The 22,105-nt window shown below is 34.8% G+C and overlaps 1 protein-coding gene across 4 annotated transcripts in view; it reads right to left on the bottom strand.

The window, feature by feature from the left end:
- KPNA3 (karyopherin subunit alpha 3) overlaps window positions 1-22,105 on the bottom strand; it is a 99,922-nt gene that overhangs the window by 56,981 nt on the left and 20,836 nt on the right. Inside the window, exon 1 of one of the 4 annotated variants that reach the window (XM_056794834.1) lies at window positions 21,995-22,013. The exons of the other annotated variants lie outside the window; for them this stretch is intronic. The gene's annotated coding sequence lies outside the window, so the exon portion shown is untranslated. Of the gene's footprint in view, window positions 1-21,994; window positions 22,014-22,105 lie in introns of those variants that run through there. 4 annotated transcript variants of the gene reach the window in all.

Here is a 22,105-nt window from a genome sequence, read left to right as displayed (position 1 = left end):
TATAGAAAATGAGGGAATTGATTATTTTAACATATTCTCCCTGATCAGATATACAGAGTATTACATTTCTTTAAGAGAGTGATGTTTTAAGAAGGAAACCTGTAAGACAAAATGCTTCAAAAGGAAAGGATTGTGCCAAAATCCCCTGAAGGAAGTGGAAATGTTTAACTAAGAAAAGAGATTTTAGGAAGCCATCATAATCTCCGACTTCAATGTATTATAAAGGCTTTCATGCAGAAAGTACAGGGTTTGTTTTTTTCCTGTTAAGGTCTAAAGAGTTGGAAGCTGGAAGGAAGAATATCATAGTTCAATATAAGGAAAAGCATCCTAAGCAACTCAAGAATGTAAAAAGTTGTCTCATGAAGTAAGAGAGGTATTGAAGCAGATACTAGATGACTACTTGCAAGGAGGTAAACGAAATGACCTCAGAGGTCCCCTTCAATTCTGAAATGCTATGATTGAACTGTTTGATTTTTCTCATAGTTTCTAATTTCATAACAAATCTATCTCTATGGCATAATTTGTTAAGGTTTTATTTTTATTGTTGTGTTCCCTGTACTCTGTACAATATTTCACAGATTAGATAGTCAATAAATACTCATTAATGGGATGGCTATATAGCCAAAGAATGGCTTATTAGTCACTTTATAGTACAATCTAAATTTCAAAAATTACTTTTAGTTTTTTTCCCTTGAAAAAGGAATAATGCATATTTTGATTACTGAGCAAGAATGTTTAAAAAAAATCAAATAAATATAAATAATTGTTGAAAAATCAATGGATTATTTAAAGATGCAAGGATTCTGCATGACAAAAATTATTTTTAAGATTAAAGCAATTAGTGAATGAAATAATCAGAGAAAGGTCTAGCAATTAGAATTAATAAGGAATTGATAATGGTTACACTAATAACCAAAATAGAACAATGGTCATAACCACATAAAGAGATGGTCAAGTTCTCTAACTTGAGAAAAAACTTTATCTCAGAAAAAACCTTTTCAAGACACCTTAAAACACACTTCACATCCCCTGGAAAAATGGGCTAGGCTAAAAATACCCCCAAATAATAAAAGAATAAAAAAGTCCAAAGTTGGTAGAATTGTCAGGAATGAAAGATTGGTGGCACTGCAGAATGGTGAAATTTACTTTTGAGATAAATTTGGCCACATGCAGTAAGAATCACAAAATTGAATATATCTTTTCATCCAGCAATTCCACTGCTAGAACTTGAAACATCATTGTAAGGAAAAAAAAATACACATATCTAAATATTTGGTTAATCTATTGTTATGGTAAAAAAAGTTGCAATTGTACATGTAACAATCAGAAGAGCTGAATATACTACAAGATATAATAAATATGATAGTAAAATATCATAAAAGATGATAAATATGAAGAGACCAACTAAAGTGATGAAGAGTGAAAACTGAGAGAAGGAAAACAAGGTTAAAAGTGGTAGAACTTCAGATTCTCTTAGAATGGGACATGAAAGAAATATCATTGGTTTTGCCCTGTTGATTTGCTTCCCTTGTCCTAGATATCTGATTATGTTGATTATCTGCAAAAATACTTTTAAATTAGTATTTGCTGAAATTTAATCTTGACATTTTATCAGGCTAGTGTCAAAAACAGCTACTACTGCCAATCTCTACCCTACCTCACTGCCAATAGTAAGTTTAATGTAGGAAGTCTGTCATCATCTCCCCTCTCTAAATTTTCTAAGAATTTAAGGAATCAAAGTGCACACTGTTGAAGGAAAAAAAGGACTCAGATTATTTGGTCGTAATAACATCCACATTTCTGTATTGCCCAAACAATAATGTGAGTGCCCAAGGTCTCATAAGACTTTGTCTAATTCTAAGATCACTGCTATCTTTAGTATATCACACTGCTAAGGTGGATTCTTACTTTACATGGAGTCCTTCTTGTCTATCTAAAAGATTTCTTTCCTCCTCTATCCTTGCCTTACCTATCAACTATAATTACTAGCTAGTACTTCTACAGTGTTTTTCAGGTTTGCAAAGCACCTTATATAAGCTAACACTTTGATAGTCACAACTACCTTGTGAGGCAGGCACTATTATTAACACCCCCATTTCACAGATGAAGAAACCAAAGCTAATTTACCCCAGGTCACACAACTAGACAGTGTCTATGGCAACATTTGAATTTAGGTCTTCTTGACTTTAAGTAAAGGATCCTATCATCTCATCCTCGAGGACTCAATTCACGTTCCATCTCTTCTGCGAAACTTTGACAAAAAGATCTTTCATTATCCTGAATTCTTGAGATCAATAAATGCAAAAATCCTTCATTTGGCAATTACCAAATGTACTATATTGTACTGCGTGACATTTTTTCACTTATAATAGTCCATAATTAGATTATATGTTCTTTGAGTATTGACTCTTTATTTTATACTTCTTTTTATTGCCTGTAATAATGCTGCACTCTGCACAGCAATCAAATATTTGGTTAAGACCTGAATTTCATTAAGGACTATATAAAGACTACCATCATATAAATATATATAAACCCATAGAAATCATTATCATCTCTATATTACCAATGTAAAGATTAAAATTTAGGGGAGATGGGGAGACTGAGGCAGGTAGAAATTAGTTTCTCTCTGCAAGGAGTATTATATTTTTTAGAGGTTTATTAAAGGTTAAAGATTAAAGAATATACAAGTAAGAAACATGTGCCTAGGCCAGAGGCCTAGACAAAATAACCTCACATCACGCAAGAGACCGCCTGCTCCAAAACGGAAGTCCAAAAAGCTCCAAGAGAGAGAGAGAGAGCCTCAAAAGCCTTTGAATCAGCTTAAATACCTTCTCGATCTCGGCCCAGGTGAGATTACAAGGCATTCTGGGGAAGTGGAGCAAAGGCTCATGGGGATTGTAGTCCTGTATTCGAGTCTATTTTTTACACCAACGAAGCCCAGCAGTGAGAGGTAAGAAGAGCAATTTCATTTAAAAGAACTACAGACAATAGAAAATACTTGGCTGCCAAGATAAAGCCAGAAGTATTTGAAGACAATTAGAAAACACTTCTCACATTATTTAGACATCTAAGCAACTAGAGAAATATTACTCATGCAAAGGATGAGCTAAAAGAATGAAAAAAATAACTCTACCTATATAATTTATTTATTCAATGCTATCCCAATCAAAATGTCAGATAATTATGTTGTACAATTATTTTTAAAAATGACAAAATTCATCTGGAAGAATCAATGGGAAATCTAAGGGAATCAATGGGGAAAAAATGTGTGGCATAGCAATACCAGACTTCCAACTATTATTATATTACAAAGTGGTGATTATCAAAACAATTTGGTACTGGTTAACAAATAGAGTGGTGGATCAGTGGAATAGATTAGGTACACAATACACTGTAGTAAATGACCATAGTGATCTTGGATTTGATAAACTCAAAGATATAGACATTTCGGGCAAGAACTCACTATCTGACAAAAATTGCTTGGAAAACTGGAAAGCAGTTAGGCAGAAACGAAACATAAACACATCTCACACCATATACCAAGATAAGGTCAAAATGGGTGCAATAGACCTATCAGATCTATGGATAAGAGAAGAGTTTATGACTAAATGAGAGACAGAGGATCAGTGGCTATCTAATGGAAATTTTAGAAAAAAGTTAATTTTAAAAAAGTTTTTGTAATTAAAAAAAAGGTTTTGCAGAAAACCAATGCAATTAGAAGGATGGCAAAAAACTAGGAGAAAAAATTTGTATCGTTTCTTTGATAAAGGTCTCATCTTTCAAATACATAGAGAACTAAGCCAATTTATAAGAATAAGAGCCATTTCCCAATTGATAAATTGTCAAAGGATATGAACAGGCAGTTTTCAGAAAAAGGAATCAAAGCTATCAATCAAACGAAAAAATGCTCTAAAACACTACTGATTAGAGAAATGTAAATTAAAGAGCCTCATAACTATCCGATTGGATAATAAGACAGAAAATGAAAATGAGAAATACTGGAGGGGATGTGTAAAAATAAGTACTAATACACTGTGGCGGAGTTGTAAACTGGTTCAGCCATTCTGGAGAACAGTTTAGAACTATGCCCAAAGAACTGTAAAACTGTGCATAGCCCTTGTCCCAGGAATAAAGGAAAAGGACCTATATGAACAAAAATATTTATAGCAACTCTTTCTGTGAAGGCAAAAAATTGGAAACTATGGAGATGTCCAACATTTGGGAAATGGCTAAATAAGTTATGGTACATGATTGTGTAAGAGTACTATTATGCTATATAAAATGTTCAACAGGATAATTTCAGAAAAACCTGGAAAGACTTCATGAAGTGACTTAAAGTGAAGTGAGCAGAGCCATAGGAGCACTGTACAAAGTAACAGTGAAAATGGAATGATGATCAATCATGAAAGATTTAGCTACTCTAATCAACACAATGATTCAAGATAATTCTGAACTACTGAAAAAAGTTATCCACCAAAAAAACCTGATGATCTTAGAGCAGACTGAATACTTTTCCCAAGGTCTTAATTTTTCTTGCCTTTTTTTTTTAAGGAGAAGACATGGTTAATATGGAAATGTTTTGCATAATTTTACATATATAATTGATATATTGCTTGCCTCCCCAATGGTGGAAGAGGAACTATAGGGAAAAAGTTTTAAACTCAAAAAATGTTAAATTAATGCAAAAAATAATTTAAATTAAAAAAAAAAACTATCACAATCTTTAAGTCTATCAGGTTATACTAGTAAATGCTCAGATAGTTAATCAAAATTTAACTGTATGCTACTAATCCAACCTAAGCTCTTCCTTTTAACTTCTTGGAGAAGTACTAGTAAATATTTGTGTTGTCTAAAAAGAAATGCTAAAGCAGTATTTAAATGTTCCATTTCTTGTTCCATTTAATGCATATGAGATGTTAATGGCAGTCAACCTCTCATCTCTATGTACTTTAGGTACTGAGTAGAGTGCCCAAATGATAAACATGGCTATATCTGTCAATATGACTCATCACTGGTATATTTCTAGTCTATGAAATGCCACTTCTAAGTCTCAGATGACAGTAATAGCAAGGTACTGTAAAACACTTTCTTTAGAAATACCCTCATTAATAACACACAATAAGGTACAAATGCATAACTTTTAAAAAGAACTAAAAATATCTTAAGGTATGATCTTATTTTGATTTATATATTACAAATAAAACATATGGATAACTTTAGGTTTCTCAAGGAGATATTAAATTGTGTCATTTAATTAAAATTATACCAAATTAGTTATATTTTTAAAAATATCAATGCTGATAAGACAAAATAAATAATAGCACCTAAAGATAGGCATGATTCTGCTACTCAACTTCACTTAACTCTGCACCTGATCTTAGCCAAAAGGCCAAAAAGCAATTCCTCATTTAATTATGAAAAACATAATCATGATATCCATGCTCTATAATTAACAAACTTTAAGACAATATTGTCAGGAAGTAATCAGATTCTAGAGCATAGTCAAGAAGTTTATTAAAGCTGTCACAAGTAAAACAAATGTTTCACTGTAAGATTTAAATGATTGTCCAATACTTCAAGTATTATTTTTATAAAGTTTATTGTCTAACAAAATAGAACCATGTGACTAAGTTTTTCAACCTGATCAAAAAGTTGCTCCACCAAAGCCACAACAGGAAGGAAAGAGGACGAGAGATGGGAACTCCACCCAATTTATATCCTGCTATGTGAGTGTGTAATGGCAGGAAGTGAGTAGTGCTGGGAATCATAGTTTTGCTGGGAATTGTAGTTTTTAGGGTAACAGAGTCTAATTACACAACTTCCCCCTGGGATCCTTTGGGAGACTAGTCTCCCCAATGAATCATGTAAACATAACCAACTTATAAATTATAATAATTTGGGGATAAAAAGGGTGAAAATTAAATTGATGCTCCCCTGACTGTGAAAGTGAAATTAATTATCCCGATTGTGAAAATTCAATTAACTCTACCCTGCTCATTTTTAGATTTAATCACCAAAAGTATATATACTCCACTCACAATCGAGTGGGGGAGGTCTGTGACCCACGTGTGCAATAGTGGGTGATGAATCAGAATCGACTGACTGCCCCCAGGCAGTCCTAAACAAAGCTTTAGCTGTAATTGGTACATGTGAAATGGAAGGTAGCTACAGGAAGTGACGCAAAAAGAAGTGTCTTTAAAAAGGAGTTACAACTTCCTGTGGAGAGTTCTTCTGGAGTTCTGAGTTCGAGTTGGAGGCTGTGAGACCTTGGACTTGGTGTGACTGTTCTTAAATCTCTCCCTTTGGACTGACATGTGTTAAATAAAAAAGGTTGGCTCCTTTCCTGGATTTTCTGAAGGCACTAGCCTCAGGAGAGACCTACCATCTTGAGAGAGGCTCTCTCCATCCCCAGGTCCTCAGCTCAAGGCCGAGACCCCTCTGGCTAAGTACTAACTAGCCCTACCTAGGTTGAGCCAGGGCTGGAGCAAATTACTTAAGTGTGTAGGCTAGATATCTTACCTTATTCTCAATCTGATTTTTCTTACGTTCACTTTCTATAAAAATTGTTAAAATAAATTTCTTTGGAGTTAATTAAATTCCTGGCAACCCTATTCATAAATAATCTAGTCCAACCTCTAATGAAACTCCCTCGCATTTTCTACCCCCCCTCCCCCAAAGAGAAAGAGAGCAAAACCAATGATTGCTAGGTGCATTGACAAAAAGCCAATTAGGAGGCAGTCCCCTTTGGCATAAGTGTATATATACAAAATAAATGTGTTACAACCCCCAAAGTTCAAAAGCTACAATCCCCAGCAACCTACTCACTTCCTGTCATTATGTGCTGATGGAGACAGGATATAAATTAGGTGCTGGGAATTATAGTTGTGCTAGGGATTTTAGTTTTTAGGGTAACAGATTCTAATTACACATCACTGTGAGTTAGGAGGGGCCAACTACCAAAAAGACTTTGGAGAAAATATGTTGTCCTTCATATATAAATTTATTACCTGGTTTATTTTCAGTAAGGTATGTCTTTTGACTTGTTTGGGAGTAGTGGTGAATAACTTAAGTGTCTTCTGTGTGTCAAGCACTATATTAAGCACTGGTGATACAAAGAAAGAAAAATCTTTACTCTCAAGGTTATACTCTAATTGAAGAATATAACACCTAAAGGAAGGTTTAGTTTTTAGGAGGACAGGAAGGCCCAGAACCCAAGAGTTCAGAGTCTAGATAGCAAGGTCCAGGTGTTGTCATTATGGATATATTAGCATTTTAGATGGATTTATTTCTCCAACCCAAGATTTGTATTTCTATTCATTTTTTATCACCTAGATTTCTCCCTATATTCTTCCCCAAGAGTCATTGCTTATAACAAAGAATTAAGAGACAAGAAATTCAATAAAATACACTAAAAAAAATTGAAATGATATAAATATTCTACACCTATGGACCCCTTAACCCAATGATGGCAAACCTTTTAGAGACGGTATGCTGTGCCACGCCCCCCTTTACCCCACATAGGAGAGGGAGAAAGAGATCCCATTGGACTGCTGAGCAGAGAAGTGGGTGAAGTGAGTTATGTCCCCAGTGAGAGTGTAGAGGGGAGAGTGGAGTGGTTTGAGTGCTCTGCTCCCCTCCAGCTTTGCCACCTGTGAGCCACCATCCTTACCCCAGACAGGGGAGAGAGAAAGTACTCCCATTTGGCTGCTGGGCAGAGGGACAGGTGATATGAAAAAATGTTGTCAGGCACATTGGAGAGGGGGAAGGGAACAGTTCTACCCAAGTCCCTCTACCTTTCTAGTAATGAACTTTGGGGGAATGGAGGTGACGAAAGGCAGTGTGCATGCCCAAAGAGAGCGCTGTACATGCCATCTTTAGCATATGTGCCATAGGTTCACCATCATTGCCCTAGCCTCTAACAATGGAGAACGGGAGGTATCAATATCTATTCTTTAAAGCCAAATTATTCTTTATTTTAAAACATTCTTTTTCAACCTTTTTTTGTGGGTTTTCTTTCAATTTATATGGTTGTGATCATTGTTTTCTTACCTCTGCTTAATTCTTTTTATCAGTTCCTTTAAATTTTTCATAGTTGTCATTTTTTATAGAATAAGAATCTATTACATGTGGACTACAATATGTATAGCTATTTCCCAATCAGTAGACATCAAGTTTATTTCTAGTTCTCTGCTATCATGAAAAATGCTGCTTGAAATATTTTGAGAGCATTTTCCTTATCAATTACCTTTTTATATGCCACCAGTAGAATGTCTGGGTCAAAGGCCAAGGATATTTTGGCCATGATTTAAATCCCTTTCCAATAAGGGTTGTATTAGTTCATAGCCCCACCAAAAATGGATGCATTGTGTGCTTATCTTTCTACAACACCTCCAAAATTGCAATTCCCATCTTTTATCATCTCTGTCAATTTGCAAGGTCCAAGGGAAAGGGGGAGGGGGGAGAGAGAAGGAGGGAGGCAGACAGAGGCACAGCATAGCATTAAAATAATCAGGAAAAACAGATCTTACATCTTTCACAGCTTTGGGAAGATCTCCCTCCTTTATTTGTGATCAAACAAGAGATAAACAATTGAACAAGGTAAAATAATTTTAGTTATATGACAATGAAAAACTTCTGAATAAATACAATCAGTGCATCATCATCTAGGATAAGAATGGAAGTGACAGAATGGGACAAAATCTTTGTGTCAAATTTCTCTAAATCCTTTTATGGGAAATGTGATACAAAGATTTTTTTGAGATCTGGGAAAGGTATTCATCCTTTATCCATATATTTTTTCATTATTTCCTTCACATTCTAAATATTTTGTTCCAAATCAATTTATTTTATCAAGCTCTGTATAGATAGTATTTCTTAGATAATTTGATTGTGAAACCAATAAAAGAGTAAATTAACTTTTGGCGGTTTTGTCATTATACTGTCAGTTTAGACACAAGCACTGAATATTTCTTCAGCTAGAAAAATTGTCCTTTATTTCAATAAGGAGCATTTTATAATTGAAACTTAACAAATATTGGATATTTATAGATTCTTACACATTCTGTAGTTATTTTAAATAGAAGTTCCTTTCTACTACTGCCTCCTGAATTTTATTATCATATAGAAATATGACTAACTTTTATGGGCTTATTGTATAGCCTGCAACTTTGCTAAAGCAAATAACTTCCAATTAGGTTTTTCCCCCCCGCAAATTCCCCAGTATTTTCTAAGAAAAACATCATGTCATATGTAAATGCAAATGATTTTGTCTCCTCTTTGCTTATCTCTATAACATTAGTTTCATCTTCTTGTCTTACTGCAATTGCTAGTATTTCTAGAATCATTTCAACTAATACTGAGGGAGGGTTTATTCCTGCTATTTACTGGGAAAGCTTTTAATATATTCTGATGAAATAGCTATTTTAACCTAAAATCTTATACCTTACTCCCTTTATGAGCAATGGAACACATATATAAGATGACCAAAGATAGACATGTGGTCTCTAGGCACTAAAAAAAGAAAAATTAAGTGGCCTAGATTAGGATCAATTTACTAACTGGAAACTAACCAAATAACTCTAAATGGAATTATTCCTAAGGAATGTACTAAAATCTAAAGAAGTCTAATATGTAATATTCACTAAGTGCCTACTATATTCAAGAGGCACAAAGCAAAATGAAAAATAGTTGCATCTCTTTTACAGCCTACTAAGAGTAAATATGTAAATAGACAATATATATGATTATTTGAGGAAGAGCACTAATAATGTGTTATAAAGAAACACTTTTCAAAGACTGTGGCAAGGGATACTAAGATGAAGTTGTGGGGACAGTATGTGGGAGAGGGGGGGAGCCTGTGCAAGTTTGTACAAAGACTAATGTGAAAGATTAAGTGACAAAATCAAAAGAATACCAAATAAGAGTAGTTTAGCTGAATCTCTGTTTGTGTGAAGGGAAACAATGTGAAATATGCTAGGAAAGTTATGCTGGAACCAAACAAAGCTCTCAAATGCCAATCAGAGGTAAGATTGGGCTTCAAGATCAAGAGAGACACTAGATCTGTCAGTCATCTGCACATGGATAAGTGCAGAATATAAAAGAAAAAACAAAAGTTAAGAGGGTCAAATGCTGCAGAGAGGTCAAGAAAGATAATAAAGAAAAAAGATCAGATTTGGCAATTATACAACCCAATAACTATGGAGATAGAAATGTCAGCAGAATGATACATTATGTTAGAAGCCAGATTCTGCAAAGCATTAAAAGTGTGAGTGTGAGCCTAAGAAGAAGAAAAAAATGAAAACATAACTTTTCCCCAGGAGTATGGTTGAGGAAGGGAGGAAATGAAAGACAGTAACTTAAGAGGATAGTAGTAGGGTGTAGTGAAGGTTTAAGGATAGAGAGACCTCAGGATATCTGAAGGCATCAGTAAAAGAATCAATAGACAGGAAGCTGATGAAGATGAATGAGAATGATTGATGGGGAGACTGCAGAAGAAGACAGGAAAGAATGGTATCAAAAGCAATGTAAAAGAGGTTGTCTTTGGCAAGCCGTTGCTCCTTTAAAAAAAAATGGAGGAAAGAGACAACAGGAGATGTTTTCAAGGAGTTTTGAGATGAAGAGAATGAAATAGGCAAGCTTACAATTGAATCACCTCATTTTTCTTAGTAAAATTGGAGATTGGTTACTCAGCTAAAAGGGTAAAGGAGGAGGTGCTGCCAGAGTACAGAGGAAATAAAGATCTGGAATAGCTTCTTTAGGAAGTAAGAGATCAGTTAGGAAAGAATAAAAATACTGCCTTGAAGTAATGAAGGCCCAATAGAATTAAGATAACAGATAATGAACAAAATAAAGAAATCTATCTAATGAACCCCAAATGGCATGCTTTTGTAAAGGTCATCAAACAATATAAACAGGATTGTAGAGGCAACTGTGTAGCTATAAAGATGTGGTGCAACAGAGGAAAAAAACTGCTTGCAAAGCCTGCCCCCTTGTCTTTTCATTAGGAATACCTTAATATACACAAATAATTTTTTCATAAAGAGTACATAGTGAATTCAGGCATAAAAAAATAGTTGCTAATATCACGTTAGCCACTTTTAAAATTTCATTTTAAAGCCACATTCATCTTTTTTGTTTAGGGATGAATTTTCTTCTTTGAGATATAGTGGAAATTGACATATGATTACTTTTAAGTTTATGTCACCTTTCATTTGGATTTCTTTCTATTTTTCAAGTCCAGAATTCCAAATATTCTTCAAAGAATCCCAGACTCAGAAAGGAATTTACAGTTTATTAATTCTAATATAAAAATATCACATTACAAGTTGTCATACTGTCATCTTTATTTGAAGATCTTTGGTGATAGAAACTCATTACTTACCAATCAATTGACAAATATTTATTAAGTTCCTACAAGAGAATCCACTCTAATTTTAGACAGTTCTAATTTGGGGGAAGTTTGGGGTTAAACTGTGTCAAAATTTCCCTTCCTATAACTTTCATATACTGGTCCCAGGTCCCTCATAAAACAAAACAAGCATAAGTTTAAAAATGCAACCATCCTTCAGATATTCTAAAATAGTGATCATGTCTCCCCTGTCTTATTTTTCTCCTGACTAAACATTCAAAATCCTTTTGGTTAATCTTCATATAGCACTGTCTTCAGTCTATCACTCTGTGGCACTCAGAATTGATCATAATAATAGCCCAGAAGCTGTCCAGGGAAGAGCATCATCATATGTTATTATCTCCCCCTGATTTGGAGGCTGTACTCCAAACATGATTATTGCCACTTTTATCTTCCACCTCACATTAATCTAATAGTCTACTACAATTTCTATGAGTTGGGGGGGTTTCCCCCATAAGAATTACTGTCAATAGTTGTGTTAAGTGTAAAACTTTAAAATGTATTCTTAATAAATTTCATCTTATTTGCTTCAGTTCACCATTCCAACCTATCAGGATAAATATCTTTTAATTTTCTATTTTTATGAATATAATCATCAACATAGATGAACATATCCACATGCAAAGGTCAGAAAATGAGGACTATACACAAAACTGTCATTTTATTATATATGGCTTTTCTTTAAAATAGAAATGTAACCAACACTGTCTTATCATTTCACCTCTTCTATCTTTTACAATTAAAAAAAAATCATTGATGTTTTCCTTCCTGTTTTTTTGCATCATTCTCACCATTCCCCACACCTTCCCCTTCCTTCCACTCAAAATACTCTCTCTTGTAACAAATAGGTAAAAGGTAAGCAAATCAAAGTCACATATCAGCCCTGTATGAAAATGTTTCATGTTAGTCTATTATTTCCTCTTGAAGAACACTATTATAAAAAGGAGAAGAGAGCGCTAATAGGTAATATTCAAACCTTACTCTCAGAGGAATCAATTCTGAGAGGGAAGAGCATCTAGATCCATTGGGAAATCAAATTCTATCTTACCCTTTAGGGAAGTTGAGAGGGAAAAACTAAGGGGGTGGAGTGGGGAAGAGAGTACAAAAAGGGAGAGAAAGAGAGGGGGGGAGGGAATTTAATAGACCCTAAAAAAAGAGGGGAATAAAAAGGGAGGGGGGGGGGAGAAAAATAAGGGTGGGGATTACGGGGATTGATTAAAAGAAAACTGGTCTAGAGGGAAATAGCAAAAGAAAGGGCAGGACTAGGAAAGGAAATCAAAATGTTGGGGAATACACAGGTGGTAATCATAACTGTGAATGGGATGAATTCACCCATAAAATGGAAGCAAATAGCAGAGTGGATTAGAAACCAAAATCCTACCACATGTTGTCTACAAGAAACACACATGAGGCAGATAGACACACACAGGGTAAAGGCAAAAGACTGGAGCAAAATCTATTAGGAATCAACTGAGAAAAAGAAGGCAGGAATAGCAATCATGATATCTGAAAAAGCTATTATTTCCTCTTGTCAAGAAGTGGGAAGCATGATTGATCATCTACTTTAGTTAGGCAGGATTGGTCACTGCATTAAACAGTTTTTTCCCAATGCCTTCAAAGTTTTTTGGGTTTTTAACATTATTGTAGTCACTGTATAAATAGTTCTCTTGGTTCCATTCATTTCACATTACATTAGTTTATACTTCTCTTTCTTCATTTCTTATGGTATGACAGTTATTTCATTACACTCATTTACTATCATTTGTTTAGCCATTCCCCAATGAATGGCAACTACTTTGTTTCCAGTTAAGACTATAATAATGATTTATATGATGCCAAAAGTACCATGTAAGCACTTTACAATTATAATCTCATTTAAATCTCACAATAATCCTGGAAGACAGGTGCTATTATTTCCATTTTATAGATGATGAAACTGAGGCAAAGAGGTTGTTAGGTGCCTTGGTTAGGTTAGGGTTGCACAGCTGGTATCTGAGACCAAATTTGACTCAGATTTTCCTGACTCCAGGTTGAGCACTCTTATCTACTGCTATAAATATTTTTGTAGCTATGGGTCCTTTTCCTCTTTCTTTGAATTCTGTAAAGGTACATACTCTGGTGCCTTTAATGTATAGTTAAAATTTCTCTCTAGAATGTTTGGAACAATTTAGATCTCTATCAATATTGCATTAGGGTAGGGGCAACTAAATGGCTCAATGGACAGGGGGCCAGGCCTGGAGACAGGATATCCTGGGTTCAAATCTGGGCTCAGACATCTCCTAGTGGTGTGAACCTGGGCAATTCACTTAATCTCCATTGCCTAGCCCTTACTGCACTTCTGTCTTAGAATCAATAGATAGAAGGTAAGGATTGAGGAAAAAAACACTGCATTTGCTGCTCATAATCAGTCAATTGATAATCATCTATTAAGCACTTACCATATGTTGGCCAATGGGTTTATACTTCAAAGAATGAAACAAGCCCAAATGAAGGGCCTTCCCACTGCTCCATCAAAAATTTTCACTTTTCCTTCATGTCAGTCTAATAGATATGAGGTAGAAATGCAGTTGTTTTAATTTGCATTTCTCTTAACATTAGTCAGGTGGAGTGTTTTTTTAATATGGTTTGTTGATAATTCATATTTCTTCTGAAAATTACCGATTCGGGGGCAGCTGGGTGACTCAATGAATTGAAAGTGAGGCCTAGATATGGAAGGTCCTGGGTTCAAATTTGTTCTCAGACACTTCCCAGCTGTGTGACATTGGGCAAGTTAGTTAACCCCCATTGCCTAGTCCTTACCACTCTTCTGCTTTAGAATCAATACACGATATTGATTCTAAGATGGAAGGTAAGGGTTTAAAAGGAAAAAAAAAATTACCCATTCATATCATTTGTACATTTATCTCTTGGAGAATGATTTTTTCAATTCCCTATATATAATCTTGGATAGTGAGAGAAACTTGCTACAAAGATCTGCCCCTTTTCCAACAACAACAAAAAAAGTTTCCTTTAATTTCAACTACATAGTTTTCTTTGGTAGAAATGTTTATGAATCTATTCTGTTATCCAATAACAAACAAACAGCAACAAATGAAAAAACTACTAACAATGAATAATTCCTAAAAATAAAATGAACTGCCTTTTAAGATAATGAGCTCCCCATCATTGAAGAGCTTCAAATGTATAATCAACAAGCATTTATTAAGCTATTACTATGTGCCAGGCACAAAGTGTAAGATGGATAATTTCTCACAGATGTTGCAGAAAGTCTTAATAATTCAGAGATGAGCTAAGTTAGACATCACCCAAGATCCCTTCTAATTCAAAGGTTCTATGAACTCTGTTCAGGATTTCAGAAAGTGATAAAGAAGCAAAATTCAAATAGTCACAAGTCAAATTCTGAAAGGCAGATAACACTAAGAACTATCTTAGGTATATTTTACTTAATTGATGGTTATGATGGAATATTAACATATTTCAGTACAATATTTTATACTGAGTTTTAACTATCTACTAAGTATTTAGTGTTATGACCTTATCAGATACATAATGGGTCAGAGAATTCAGTATTTGGAAACAAATCCTTTTAGCACTACTATGTTCTTGCTTTCTTGCCATCAGATCTCCTGGTAACCTTAGTATTTTATTTTGAATGCCTCTAATGAAAGATAGTAGTATGGATTGCCAGGAAACAAAAGCAGACAGGTAACTCTGGAACCTACAAATTAAGAGGCTTGAGAACTCTTTTCAAGTAAGGGAAGCAGGTAGTCTTTGAGGAAAAATAGCCATTTCAACTGATAATTAAAGAGTCTGCAAATGATGACAGTGGTCATAAACCAAAGGATAGACTTTACTTGAATTTAGTTTTTAAAAAAGGGAAGCTGCTAGCACCATATTGATATTTTCATGAAAGCTGAATGTAAAAATAAGTCAACTATCAATAGTATTATTTTCAGACAAAGAATTGTGTAAATTTTGTTTCAATGAACATTATTTAGTGGTTTTTACATTTTAAAGTGGGAGAAAGTAAATATAAAGACTATCAAGACCTCCCTGTTCACCCAGTGAGTTATTCAAAGGGCTGCATATAGGACCCAAATTTCAAGACTCTTCTACTGGTGTCAATTATTATTCTATTATAGAATTATTATTCAAGCAGTAGGAGTGGGGTTAGGGATAGTAAGCATGCTTCAGCTACAAAAAATGACATCTCAAGTAGAGAAGCTGTATGAAGAAAACTTAATAGAACTGAGGATCTAACAATGATTGCCTTTAGGCCAATTCAGCTGTAATAAACTCTCCATAAAACATAGTTCATTATGAAAAGGTTTAAGAATAGCTCTCCCTATAGTTACTAAGTGACCATTCCTTTAAAAATCCATGTTAAGTTTTGTGTATCTGACTTGTCCCAGTTATACATCTGGTCAGACCAAATATGGTGTATCAAAAAATTTATTTCTGAATGCCACATTTAAAAAAATGTTATTTTCCCCAATTATATGTAAAAACAATTTAAAAATATTTTTCAAACTTCTGAGTTCCAAATATTCTCCCTCATTCCCACCCCTCCTCCCTCCCTGAAATAGCAAGCAAAGTGATATAGATTTTACACGTGAAATCATGTAAAACATTTTTTCACATTAGTCATTTTGTAGCAGAGATCTCTAACAACAAAAAAAAAGGGGGGGGGTGTGAAATATAGTATGTTTGAGATTCCATCAGTGCTTTCTCAGGGGGCAGATGGTGAATGCCACATTTAAAGAACATTGACAAATAGGATCATTTCCAGGAGGCAATAAGGAGTCCCTAAAACAAGTTACATGAGAAATGGTTGAAGGAGGGGGCTTACATGAAAGATGTCAAAGTCAAAGGTTTCAGTCAAGTCCAACTCTGAGACACATTGCAGCAATGTATTTAGGATGAAAATGGATTCTAGATGAAACATCGGTAAACTCCTTCATCTAGTCCAAGACCTCACATTAAGATGACTGGTCCCAGGGCCATTCAGGGGACTCTAAAGTCAGTCTTATCTTTGGGAAATGGGGCCTGAAGCCAAAGAGATCTCAGGTTCCAGCCTGTCAGTGCCATAGCAAAGGATAAAAGCCTGGTAAGTGACCAACCTAGGAAATCAAGATGGGACAGAGGCTCCCACGCAACATTAAACTTGGGGCCCACCAGGAGGCAAGAAGCCAGTTTGATCTTTCTCTCTTAAGGTGGGGGAGCCTCACCAATAGACAAAGTCAATTCTCTGAAGATGACTGTGCAAGGAGACAAAGAGGCTGAGGATAGCAATCTGGTACCACCCCTGGTCTCAATGCCTTATTCCAGGGCTGTTACCTCATCCAGAATTGTGGCAAGACAGCAAAAACTGCATCCAGATTAAAATTAAAATTCGTCTACCAACGAATATGGAAAGGGATAGATCCTGGATTTGACATTAAGTCCCAACCCAGGAACTTAGGTGGGAGACTAAGAGATGAAAAAAATCACCTAAAAAAGTGGGGGTGGGGGGAAGATAGCCCTAAAAATTGTAAGAACAGTTTAAAATAAAAATGAAGTGGTGGGAAAAAATCAGGTCCTGAATTCTATCAAACAGTCAGTCCAGTTAATTAGCTTTAATATTGAAAAAAATATTTGCAAAAATTGGGAAAAGGAATCCTACCAACTTCTTAAGATAAATATGGTCCTGATATTGAAAAGGGAGGAGTAAAGCTGAGAAACAAAACTAGAAACCAATATTTCTAATGAATATGGTCACAACAATATTGAATAAAATGTTAGCAGGGAGACTATAGCAACATAGTTTTTAAATTACATACTTATAATACCAAGTTTGATTTATATCAGGAATGTAGGATTTGTTCAACATTAAGAAAACTATAAATGAAATAGAACATTTAGAAAATGTAAAACAATATGAATTACATAACAGCTGCAGAAAAAAGGGATGGACAAAATAACAAATTTATGTTACAAACACTAAAAAAATGGGGAGAAATGTTTTCATTAATATGGCAAACAGTTTCCATCTAAAGCCAAAAGCTAGCCTAAACTATAGCAGTGAAATATTACAGGACCTTAGGAAATCCACTGTCACCCCTATTATTTAATATACTTCTAGAAACCTAGATTGCAATAGAAAAAAATTAAGAAATTGAGGCAAGTATAGTCAAAGAAACAAAATAATCATTGCTTGTAGATAATAATGATAGTCTGGATCAGTGGTATCAAACTCAAATAGAAATGGGTCTCATATTCAGTGTCATACTAATTAAAAATACCAAAAAATAAAAATTAATTTATTAAGCTGGGTGGGGGTGGGGGTTCATCTAGAAGAACAAAAGTTCAAGAATATAAAGAGAATTAATGAAAAAAAAAAAGTGAAGGAAGGTGGCCTTGTCCTATCAGATCTCAAACTGTATTATAAAGCAGTAACCATCAAAACAATCTGGAACTGGCTAAGAAATAGAGTGGTAGATCTGTGGAATAGATTAGACACATAGTAATCTAGAGTCTGAAAAACCCAAAGATTCAAGCTTTGGGGATAAGAACTCACTGTTTGCCAATAACTGCTAGGAAAACTAGAAAACATGCAGCAACTTGGTACAGATAAATATCTCATATCGTACACTAAGATAAGGTCAAAACAGGTCCATAATTTAGACATAAAGAATGATACAATAAGCAAATTATGGGAGCATGTAATAGTTTACTTGTCAGATAGATGGAAGGGAAGAATTTGACCAAATATGAGAGAACATTATAAAATATAAAATGGATAATTTTGATTATATTAAAATTTTAACCAAAAAAAAAAAAAAAGCAATGCAGCCATGACTGCATGAAAACAGAAAGCTGGGGGAAAGTTTTTTATAGCAAATGTCTCTGATAAAAACTTTATTTCTCAAAATTTAGAAAACTGAGTCAAATTTATAAGAATACAATTCGTTCCCCAAATAATTAAATGGGCAAAGGATATGATTAACCAGTTTTCAGAGGAAGAGATCAGAAGCTTTTTACAGTCATATGAAAAAATGCTCTATATTACTACTGATTAGAGAAATGCAAATTAAAACAACTCTGAGTTACTACCTCATACTTCTCAGATCAGCTAATATGACAGAAAAGGAAAACAATAAATGTTGGAGTGAATTTGGGAAAACTGGGGCACTAATCCACTGTTGGTGGAGTTGTGAACTGATCCAGTCCTTCTGGAGAGTAATTTGGAACTATGTCCAAAGGACTATAAATCTATGCATACTTTGACTCAGTAAGACCACTACTAGATCCGTATCACACAGAGATTTAAAAAAAAAAAGGGAAAAGGACTTATTTTTTTTGAAGATATTTATAGCAGTTCTTTTTGTAGTGGCAAAGAATTAAGAATTGAGGGCATGTTCATCAACTGGGGAATGGCTAAATAAAAATTGTGGTGTGATTGTAATGAAAATACGATTGTGCTATAAAAAATGATAAGCAGGATGCTTCTTTATCTGTAAAAGGGGGATAATAATAGCAACTACTTCCCAGGGTTGTTGTGAAGACCAAATGAAATAATAAAGCCCTGTAAGCTTCATATAAATGTTACCTATTTAGTAATCCCTACTGCTGGGTAAGGCTGAAGTAATTGCTTGACTCTAGAAGTTCTGAACTGCAAAGCTAAAGTCCACACTAAGTTTGGCACAAATATGATAATCACTTGAGAGCAGAAGTCTACTGGACTACTTAGAAAGTAAAAACCAGGTTAGGTTAAAAAATTAAATTAAATTGAGCAGGTCAAAGCTTTTGCGTTAGTATTAGGATTTGGCTTAGTAAATGCACTTCTAACCTGGATAAGATTGGAAAACTCAGTCTCAAAGCAAAAATAACACAAAATATAGAAAGGACTATCTTGGGAGGTTGTGTTTTCCCCATTCACTGGAGAGTCTCAAAGAAAAACTGGACAACTTCTTGTCAGGTATATCTATATAGGGCATTCCTGTTTAGATAAAGGCTAGACTAAGTGGTCTCTTGGGCCCTTGTGACTCATGCCTGGAATCATGCTCAAAAGAAATATATCTGATAAAACTAGAGGAGAACTCTATTGTAATGGAATGAAATAGCATTTATAAAACATTTACTAAGTGCCAAAAACTGCCAGAAACTCTGAGGATATCAGCAAGGTAGGGGAAAAAAAAGGCAAGGCAGTCCTTGCTCTCAAGAACTCACACCTTAATTAAGGAGAGACAACAAATTTAAGAAGGCCAAACTTCCAAAAAGATGGAAAGACCATGTGGTCATGGAATTATGATTTCAGAGCTAGAAGAGACTTCAGGTATCAACAATTACAACTCACATTTTACAGAAGCGAAGCACAAAGAAGTTAAATGACTTGTCTGGAGTCAACCAGTTACTAAGTGAGGGGGGCAAGATTGAAATTCAGGTCTTCCTGACTCTAGGCAGGGTGCTCTAACCACTGTACAAGCTATCTATCTTTAGGCTCTGAAGGGCAAAGCAACAGGGCAGATGACTAAAGCACAGTGGACTTTGGAAAGCAATAGGGCAGATGGCCCCTGAGCAATGACTGTTGGGGGAAAAAGTAGTAGACCCAAGTATTAGAGTCAATAAGGGTTCAAAGTGCCTCAAGCAGAGGTAGGGAAGAGGTTATCAGCATCCAAATGAGTGTAGTTGGTAAGAATGAAGGGTAAGGGGGAGGAAAGAGGGAAGAATGTACAAAAAGGGTTTCCCAAAGGTTGCTCCTGCTAAGCCCTTGGGGACTGTTGAGGCAGGGGTGGGGAAAGATCAGATGTCTTCCTCTGGCATATTTATTAAAAAAAAAAACAAAAAAAAACCACATACACAACAAAATTATGGAAATCCAAATGAAAAAGCTTAAAAGAGTGTGTGTTTGGCGAGTATAAGAGATTTTTAAAAGGGGGAGCAGAATTTATATATTGCGAGAATATACCATAGAGTAGCCAAATAGAAGAAATGAATAGTAAATTTCTGATATACATCATAAAACTAGCATACAGGAAAGATATAATTTTGATGTGGGGCTCTCAGTGATCTGAAAATCAATCAGCTGAAGTTTTCTATTAAAAAGACATCTATTTACTTTCTTCTAATCATTTATTCTTTCAAAAAGAAGAGGAAGTGATGAAGGAATTGTAGTTCTGGATGTAATTCTGACCAACAAGGTTGTCCAAGTGAAAATGACAATTATCATATCATCTTCAACATGATGACAGATAAAGGGACTTTTTGCATGGTCAAATGTTTATTGATTGAGGTCTGTAGTTTCATTGGTGTCTTTGGTGCCAAGAAACTACTCCAAATCAGATCAGCAAATCATTTGTAATTTAAAATAAACTCAAAGAGTTGCCTATTTGAAAGGCTGAGACACTGGAAGATTAAGTGACTTGTCCAAAAGTCAATCCATGTCAGAAACAGAATTTGGAACACAGGTCATGCTGATTCTAAGACTCACCCACTATATCATAGCTATCAAAAACCCTAGACTTTTTAGGAAAACACATTTCAAAAAGGTCAGAGCAAAGATAATCTTGGATGAAATAACAAAAAAGAAGTAGGTTTTAAGGAAGGAAGAGTTTGCTCAGAGCAAAATTCTAACATAGTCAAAAAATGATAATTAAGGGAAAAAAAGTAGATGTAGCTTTCACAGGAAACTTTCTGTAAGATCAGATTTTAAAAGAACATGTACAAAATTGCCAGTGGGGATATAGTACTATAGTAGGTATGAGGTGAAATGCATTCTGGACTTGAGCTTTAATCTGTAAAATGGAGATATATTCCTGTATTACCTGTAACACAGAGTGGTTGTACAGAAGGTGTTTTGTAAACCAACAAACTTTTCTCAAATGTTTAAGATGAATTGAGTGATGTTAATGAAAGATATTAGGACATATAAAAGCTTTCATGGTTATGATTAGACAAAAAACAAGGAATTGTTTTTTAGAGTAGATGAGCATATAACAGAAAATAAAACTGCTCATATGAAGTCCTACTATGTGCCAGGCACTGTTCTAAGGGCTGGGAAAACCAAAAAAAGGCAAAAGACAGTATCATCCCCTAAAGGAACTCACAACCCCCAATATCTTCTGCTTTGGCACCACATCCTAAGAATAACTGACTTGTTATTATACTTATAACTGACTTGTTCCATCTAGCTGACTTGTACCTGAAATCTTCCATATATGCCATTTCCCCCTTTAGAATGTGAATTCCTTAAGGGAGTAGGGACTGGTTTACTTTTCTATTTCTATCCTCATGTTTTAGCACAATACTTTGCACATAAGCACTTTTTAAAGGGTTTTTATTCATTCATTGCCAATATAACAAATATGTTTCATAATATGGGCCTTGATGCCAGATGGCTATCTCTAAAATACTGCACCATTTCCCAGCCCACTTTCTTCCTCCTACTCAATTTCATATCCAATTCATTGTCTTAGGGCTAATGCTCATCAGTCAGAATATTTTGATTTCTTTGATAGGAAGATGATAAAGTCATTAAAGGACTAGCATCCAAGGGCTAATTTGGTGGGCCATAACATTAGTATAAGGTAAAGAATGATTACTCACTCAATCACGGTTCCTGACCATCAGGATGGTAGTGGAAAGAGCTTGGGACAGACCTAAGTTTGAAGACCATCTTTGAACACTTGTTACCCTGTATGAACATGAGTAAGTCAC

Source organism: Monodelphis domestica, chromosome 4 (assembly GCF_027887165.1).
Source record: "Monodelphis domestica isolate mMonDom1 chromosome 4, mMonDom1.pri, whole genome shotgun sequence".
NCBI lineage: Eukaryota > Metazoa > Chordata > Mammalia > Didelphimorphia > Didelphidae > Monodelphis > Monodelphis domestica.
The sequence above is the reverse complement of the archived record's forward strand: the minus strand, read 5'-3'. Positions and strand labels throughout refer to the sequence as shown.